Genomic DNA, 9,445 nt, shown 5'->3' with positions numbered 1-9,445 from the left:
TTTACAATATCCCCTAATAGTCATCATTCTGCCCCTCCCTGAAAATATCGAGTGGGGGGAACTCACTATCCCTTGCAGAATCCCTTTCTCTTTTGGGTAGCTCTAATTATAAACAAAGAACAAAATCTTCCTATCGGTTAGTTTAAATCTATTTCTCTGGAACTTGTATTCATGGCTCCCAGTTCTTTCCTCTGGTGCCAACTAAAAAAGTCTAGTTCCTCTTTCACACGTCTGTCCTTGAAATACTTGAAGATTCATGTCATGTCCAATAAATTCAAATCTTCAATTCTCAAAGCTGAATGTCATCAATTCCCTTAATCCATCCTTGCACAGTATGGTCTCTGCACATCTCACCTACTGCTGTGCATGCTCCAGTTTATTAAGTGTTCTTTCTAAAATATGGTCACAACTAAATACAATGTTCCAAATGTCTGAACAGGAAATAACAAGACAATCAACTCCCTCATGCTAAACACTTGTTTTAAGTGAAGAACTTCACGTTCTCTGTTAAATGTCATCTTATGTTTGTTCTAACCTGTCAAAAATAATTTTGGATCCTGTAGATATCCCTCCCAACCAATTTAATGATTACAAGGTAGTAACTCAGAGTTATTTTATTTTGCATGTTTCTGATCGTTAGAAAATTTGAGAAATGTTTCAAGTAGATTACTAATTTGTGTTTCTTTGCCACCTGTCAGTTTACATATTTTAGATATTTCTCAATAAGGAACAAAATTTGCTTTATAAATTTGCATTATTTCTTTATTAATTTTGTATGTGATATTTTTGTCAAATGTATTTACTGTAAAAAATTCTTTACCATCTGTTTCTTTCTTTGCATCATTTTATGTGCAAAATCTCCCTACTTTATCAAATCAATTGAATATACTTCGTTGAATACAATGTTTTGTATTTGCTCTATAGGTGAGAATGTTCCTCCTTTCCACAACTCTGAAAAAATGTTTAATGTCTTTTGAATATTGTATCACTTTTATCATTCATCCATCTGGAATTTATTATACCATATAGTATGAGATGTGGATCTAATGCCATTTTTGCTTTCTAATTTTCCGAATGATTTCTATTTGGATAATGTTTTCCTTTCCAATGTTTTGTGAACCCGGATTTATCAAATACTAGTTGATTATATACCTTTGACTCTATTTCCAAATTACCCACTCTGTTTCACTTACATAGTTTTCTGTATTAATTCCTTTGCCAGACAGTTCTGATAAATGCTACATTGTAGAATAACTAGAAGTCCAGAAATGCAATTACTGTACCCTGACCTTTTTTCTTAATTCCCATTAATAACACTATTAGCTGTATGTGTGTGTGTGTGTGTGTGTGTGTGTGGCTAATTACACTTAATAGTCCATTGGAATTTTCATTGGTATGTCATTAACTCTTTAAATTAATTTGGGTAATATTGCCATTTATAATATATTTGTTATACCTTTTTTGTTCAGTCATTTTTAAGTCATGTACTGACTGTGACAGCATTTGAGTTTGTTTTTTGTCTGTTTGTTTTTGGCAAAGAAACTGGAGTGATTTGCCGTTTCCTTTCGCTCATTTTACCGATGAGGAAACTGAGGCAAACCGGGTTAAGTGACTTACTTTGGGTCACACAGCTAGTAAATGTCTGAGGCTTGATTTGAAACTCAGGAAGATAAGTCTTCCTGACTCCAGGCCTGGCCCTCTGGCCATTGCACCACCTAGATGACCCAAGTATATTAAATATCTCTATAATTATTTGTTTTCTTTTTTTTATAAAAAATTGTTTTCATTTTTGTTATACAAATTACAGGTTTATGCTGAAATATTTTATACACTCGGTCATTATTATAAACTATAGTTCTACTTTTAGCAATTTCTCTAGTATTTAAGAAATACTTGTAATTTTCGGTTCCTCCCATTTTGATGAGAGATAATGGAATGCAATGGGAAAAGCACTTCACTTGAAGTCTGGAAACACCTAGGTTGAAATCTAAGCTTTAACACTTTCTGGTTGTGGGAATCTCAGCAAATCATTGAAATTCTCAGAGCCTCAAGTTTCTCTGATGTTAAATAGGGATAATAACACTTGCATTACTTACCTCATATTTGGTTTTTTTTATTTTTTTATGTCACGAGAGAAGAAAAGGCTGCGTTTTAGAAATGTCAGGGGTTTTTTTGTTTGTTTGTTTAATCATTTTTCAGTTGTATCCAATTCGTCATGACCTAATTTGGGGTTTTCTTGGCAAATATACTGGAGTGGTTTGCCATTTCCTTCTCCAGGTCATTTTACAGTTGAGGAAACCAAGGCAAAGTGGATTAAATGATTTACTGAAGGTCACACAGCTAGTAAATATCTGAGGCTGGATTTGAACTCAAGCCTTCCTAACTCCAGGCCCAGCACACCATCCACTAAGTCATCCAGCTGCCTCAATCTAGTACTACCTGATGACAATGCTGGTACTCTATCCACTATGTCACACTGCCTCTCATCATTCCTTATCATACGTAATATTCCACTACTTTCATGTACGATAATTGGCTCATTCATTCCTCAATCTTTGGGTACATGCTTTGTTTTCAGTTCTTTGTATGATAAATACACTGCTATGAACATTTATATACAAATGGATCTTTCCTTCCTGTCAATGACTTTGGGATCAAGTACCCATATTGATATGGTTGCATAACCACAGAATTAAGAGATCATAATGATTGTAATGAGATAGCAACAACTTGATTATAGTTAAAGGCACTTCCACTGATGATCCAAGACTTTTCCAGAGACGTTTGACTTTTTTCTCTGTGTCCTACAAGTCTCTAAGTCAAAAACTGTGCTGAATCTGACCATTTTCTTTGTGAATTGATCGAAATTAATTGATTTTTAAATATATTTTTGTGAAAAAGAGATTTGGGGTTTAAGTCCTATTGTCTCTAAAATTTTTATGTCATATTCAAGCTTCTGTCATTTGCCTATTTTATAGGAAAAATTTGTGAAATTTAAATTGATAGTTTTTAAAAACAAGTGACAACTTACTGTTTATAGGAGCATATCTTTATTATTGCAGTCTTGAAGCTTGACAATGTCACATTTCAGTTAATCGAATATTGAGTTTTTCCTTTATTATTGACCTATTATGAATTCTATACATTTGTATTCCTTGTGATCTGTCCCCAGTTTTCAAGCTCTCTGGGACAATTGAATTAATTTCTGTGTCATCCTGTTTATTTGCATCTACATATTTGACATGAAGCCATATGAGTTTTTTGTTTTTGTTTTTAAAGGAGCCATGATTACAAAGCTTGGTCTATCCATTTAGAAATTATTAAAGGGAAAAGGAACTATTTATACAAAAATATTTAGAGCAGCTTTTTTACGGTGGCTAAGAATTGGACATCAAAAGGATGCCCATCAATTGGGGAATGACTGAACAAGCTGCAATATATGACTATAATGGAATATTATCGTGTATAAAAAATGACAAGCAGGATGGTTTCAGAAAAACCTGAAAAGACTTACATTAACTGTTGAATAGTGAAATGAACAGAACCAGGAGAACACTATACACAATAACAGCAATACTGCATGGTGAATAATTGTGAATGACTTAACTATTCTCAGAAATACAATGATCCAAGACAGTCCCAAAGAACTTATGATGAAGTATACTATTTGCTTCCAGAGAAAGAACTGATATTGTTTGAATACAGAATTGAAGTATGCTATTTTTCATCTTCTTTCTTTCATTCTTTTTTCTTTTATTGAAGTCTTCTTGAACAAAATGACTATTATGGAAATATTTCATATGATTTCATATGTATAACCTATATCTGATTGCTTACCTTCTCAGGGAGGAGTGAGGAGAGGGAGGGAGAGAGGGAAGGATGGAATTTGGAACTCAAAACTTTAAAAAAAAAAATGTTAAAAATGTTTTAATATATAATGGGGGGAACTATATATATGTACGTGTGTATGTGTGTATTTAAAAAAATTATTATATCATTTTCATTTTATATTATATGCCATAATTTGCATTCTTTGAACTTAAAGAAGTATGTTTTATTGGACTTCCTCAAATAAGATTAAGTTCAATATATTCCTACCTGCTTAACAAGGGTTAAATATACATTAATTGCAACTACAAATAAGTAAATGGGTTTCTGCCACTGATAAGATCATTGGTCTGGAGGTTAGAAAACATTGGCTCTAGCACTGTACAAACTTAGGAAACTAATTTCAAATCTTTGAATTTCATTTTCTTCAAACATAAAATGAGGGAATTCAGTTAAATGATCCCTAAAATCCATTCCAGTCCTAAAATTCTAGAACTTTGAACAACTAAGAAAGCTAAAAATGCTTAAAGAATAATGAATTACTTGCTTTTGTACAAAACAAAGCCACATATTTAAAGTGGCAGTGCAATTAGAATCAAGCACAAGAATTAAAGTGTTCTTAGCTGATTTTCAATGTTATGCCAGACATAGGCGACAGCTAGGTGGCGCCATAAGGCGTAGAACACTGGGTCTGGAATAGGGTTCAAATTCAGCCTCAAACAGTAGTTGTGTGATACTGGGCAAGTCATCTTTTATTCTCTTTTATCATTTTTAATCTTTTTTTATCTTTTTTAAATATTTGATCTTTTATTATCATTTATCCTCTTTTAGACTCACTTTCCTCATCTGTAAAATGGGGATAATAAGAATACCTATCTCCCTTAAGTAACTTGAACATAAATTTATAAGTGGATTTATTACTTTGGATTTTTTAAAACCTATAAACAACTCCAGTGATCAATACTGGATGGTATAGTTTATACTGAAATAATGGAAACATTAGCATATATTGAAAAACTATTACCGAGGTGGTGTGGTATACATGACTAGACTGAGAATTGGGAGACCTGACACTTATGTGTAAATTGTGTAAATGTGTAAACATAAAATGTAAAAAAAAAAAAGTAAAATGTGTACATCTTTTATTAAATGACCTCTAGTTGTCACCAGAACTCTGTAATTCTGTACCATTTTAGCTTTCTAGAAATGTATACAGATTTCTATGTTATCAAAGCAGTAATAAAAAACAAAATATTTTAAAAGTTGTTATTCCTATATGCTTGCAGAACTAGAAATGTAGCTTGATTTTGGACCAGCATTTTATCCTTCCCACCAATAATGGAGCCAAAATTTTTCTGATTGTATCATTTGAGGATCCAACAAAATTGCATGTTTTTTTCTACCTTTCTTTCTTTTCTTACAGCCTTCCTGTAAGTCTCTCCTCTCCTCACCTCCCACAGCTAGTGATTATTAGCATCCCCTAAAAGTCTGTTTCCCAAGTTATCCTTGATGACAGTGCCCACCTCTGTATCTTTGACCACATCATAACCCTTCCAACTCTTTCCTTTGTTTTCTCTTTCTTCTCGTCTTGACAGATCTTGCCTCCCTATATTTAGATTCTGACATGAATCATAAAGAATTTAAACATAACACACTGTAGATATTACTTATAACTTTCAGGCACATTGTAGGAAATCTCTAACAGGGGATGGAAATTTTTCAGCTAAAAGTTGTGCTAAATGTTACTAAAAAGTAACATTTTAAAAATTTTATGACAGTTAAGTACTTATCTACTTATCAAGAAGACTCATCTTCCTGAGTTCAAATCTGGCCTCGGACACTTACTAGCAAGTAACTTAACCCTGTTTGCCTCAATTTCCTCATCTTTAAAATGAGCTGGAGCTGGAAGTAGCAAACCAGTGCACTATCTTTGCCAAGAAAACCCCAAATAGGCTCACAAAGAGTCAGAAACATCTGAAAAACAATTCAACAGTAACATAAGGCTGTATTATCTCCATATCATCTCGTAGATCACTGCTAAAACCATTCATTCATCAAATATTAATTGCATAAAATGTGTTTTCTGATGTGATTCTAGAATGTGTTTATACTCTAGTGACAAGCCAAGTTTAGATCTATAGACATATCTTACCCTGTCAAGCAATATTAAATTAATAACTAATATTTTGTATAATGCTACATATCCTCCAGTTTATATAATTGGTCACCATAAAGATCACTGCTTGTATATTTAGTTCAGGAGAAAGACCTAGGTATCTTACATTCTTTCATCATCCAGTATTATTATGATCATTCAAATTACTTATCTAAATTGTTTAATTATGTGAACTAAAGAAGATCTCGGAGTATTTTGAAAAATGCCATTTAAAAATAATATAAAATTATTTTTATCAGTTTTCTGATACACTTTGCCATTTTTTGTACTGAAATTCATTCCTTGTATTCAGCCTTGAACTTCAATCTCTCTAGCCTAGAATTAAAGGATTGAAGGGCAAACCTCACACTGTAGATAAGTACTTACTGTCATAAAATTTTTAAAATGTTACTCACACTCACAGAATAGCACATCGATGATGAGGACATTGACATATAAATAAAAGACTGGTAAAAAAAAATTACCCCAACTATTAAACATATATGGTATAGCGGTTGAAGCACTGAGTCTGGAGTCAGAAAAACTGGAGTTCAAATTTGACCTCAGATACTTAATAGCTGTGTGACTATAAGGAAGTCTCTTAATATCTGTGCCTCAGTTTCCTCAACTGTAAAATGGGGATAATAACAACACTTACCTCAAGTATTATTGTAAAGGTCAAATAAGCATAATTGTAAAACACTTAACACAGTGCCTGGCATATGATAGGCACTATGAAAATGCTTATTCTCCCCTACTTTCCTTCTCTGTATAGGTATGTGTGTATATGTATATGTAAACATATATGTATATGTACATGTATGCGCATGTGTGTACATATATGTATAGACACATGGATACATGCAAACACATGTTTATAAGCAGTTTGTGTGTATATAGATAAAACTGTAAAATATCCTTTTGTGCATATATATTATAGATACAAATTTAGTTAATATATGTACCATATTCAATCCATATATATGTATATGTTTTGCTTTCATATACATATACATATATGTATGTATACACACATATATACATGCAAGCACGTGTTTATAAATAGTTTGTGTGTATATAGATAAAACTGTAAAACATACTTTTGTGCATATGTGATACAGATACAAATGTAGCTAATGTATGTTCCATAGTCCATATATATGTATATATGTTACTTTCATACACACACACATATGTATGTATGTGCGTCTGCATCTCTGATAGAAACTGGACCTATGATGTCTTTGGAATAGATAACTCCCAAATGAGGAGATACTATCAATACGAATTGACACCTGCTCTGGAACTCACAATCCTTGAGAAACATGGAGAACACTGACTATTGAAATGATTTGTCCAGGGTCATAAAGACATTTCGTGTCTGAGACAAGATTTGAACCTAGTTCTCTCTGAAGGAACATTTCTCTCTCCACTAGCCAAGTTGCCTCTATGTATCCCTCCCTTTCTTCCCCCCTTCTTTCTTTCCCTCTTTTGTTTCCTTCTTCTCTTCTTCCTTCCTTCCCTCCTTATTTCCCTTCTTTTCTTCCTTCACCTCTTCCTTTCCACATGTCCTTTAGGACAGTTAACAACTAGATCACAGTATATATCAAATATACTATATTTGAATTTCAACAAGATACTTGGCAAAAATCTCTCATATCTTTGTGGTTAAAACAGAGAGCTTTGGGCTGTACGATAGCATGGTTAGATTTAGATAGATAGAGATATTTCAAATGACTATGTCTGATCCCATGCCCTTACAAACAACTGAATTGGAGAAGGATGGAAGCCCCTGACTAAAATCATACCATTACTTTACACCACAATATAAGACCATAGCTTTGTTGAGTCTTCAGGCAGACAATTGGTGTTCTCTTTCAGTACACATTGTACTTAACATCCCGTTCAAGTACTGACCTTTGAATTTCCACTCTAGCAACCAGGTGTTTTTGCTCATGTCTGTTCCTTAGATTTAGGTACATTGAAGAACATCGACACAACTAGCTAAACTTGTTTCATAACTACTTACATTGAAATGATTCCATTTCCATATACTAAATGCCAAAATTTCAGTCATTCTTAAGTTTTTATCAGGATGCTCTGTCAATTTGTTGTCCTTCTGTTCAAAGATTTTTTCATAGTGTTATTATTTATAATTGCAAAAAAAAACTGTAAGCAGCCTACATGTCCAATAATAAGAAAATGGTTGGATAAAGTATGGCGCATTAATGAAAGACTGATGCAATTAAAAATGAAAAATTCGAGAAAGATGAATAAATTTCAAAGTCCGTTATAAAACAGAGCAAAGCAAACCAAAATTATCAGGCCCATAACAATATAAACACCAGCAATGACTAAGAGGTCAATACATTCTTTGTATGAAGGCAGGCTTTATTTTAAATGGTTGAAATAGGGAAAAAAAGTTTCAATACGGTTAGAAAAACTCGCTTACCGGGAATCCCATATTTCCCCGAAGTCTGAAAAAACAAGGTATTATTAGGTAAGATAATAATATTTTCATAAGTGATTATGTACTACTGAAAGGTAGTTAGCAACAGTCCTGAAAATTTCAAATATAGGTACTTTGGAAGGGTAAATATTTGAAGGTCAACTAATTTCCAACATAAATCCTTTAGTCATTTTTCTTCATGGAATAGATCAGTTTAAAAATAGTGTACTTAGAGTTTGATGACTGGTAAGAAGAGTTAACCATTTTTTTTAATTTGTAAGATTAAAAAATCACTAACAAAGTTTCCTAGCAGATTTGTTACCTACTAAATTGTGCCCTCTAAATATGGGAAAACAGGACTCTGGATTTTTCCACAAAAGACTGATGAAAAATGAAACAAAACAAGACAAAAAACCTCTAAAGTAGCATTCAACTGAGCATACTACTGTGCAAAGAACACCAAGCTGAAGTCACAGGTGGTGGTGGTAGTTAGGTCATGTTCAACTATTTGTGACCCCATTTGGGGGAAACTGAGGCAAACAGGGTTAAGTGACTTGTCTAAGGTCACACAGCTAGTAAGTGTCTGAGGCTAGATTTGAACTCAGGTCTTCCTGACTCCAGGCTCAGCACTCTATCCATTGTGCCATCTAGGTCACAGGACCCAAGTTCAAATCCCAACTCTGTTCTTACTGCCCATGTGACCTTAGACAAGTCACTTAAGCTCTGTGGGTATAAGTTTTTTCATCTGTAAAATTCAGGAGTTATATTAGATGGCCTCCAAGATCCCTTTTATCTCTAGATCACTGACCCAATGATATTTGAGTTAGCAAAATTTATAGTATATGAAGTCTTTTTCCTCTCCATGGGTCACTTTTTCTTCCTCATCTGCTCTATTTCAGGCAAGCTTAGAGTGATCCAATGAAGAATCTTTTTTTCCCTGTGGAGATAGGAGATAAAGGAATGGATAGATAGATAGATAGATAGATAGATAGATAGATAGATAGATAGATAGA

The sequence above is a fragment of the Vombatus ursinus genome, unplaced genomic scaffold (genome assembly GCF_900497805.2).
Source record: "Vombatus ursinus unplaced genomic scaffold, bare-nosed wombat genome assembly UNPS02014821.1, whole genome shotgun sequence".
Taxonomy (NCBI): Eukaryota; Metazoa; Chordata; class Mammalia; order Diprotodontia; family Vombatidae; genus Vombatus; species Vombatus ursinus.
Note: the sequence above shows the minus strand (reverse complement) of the source record.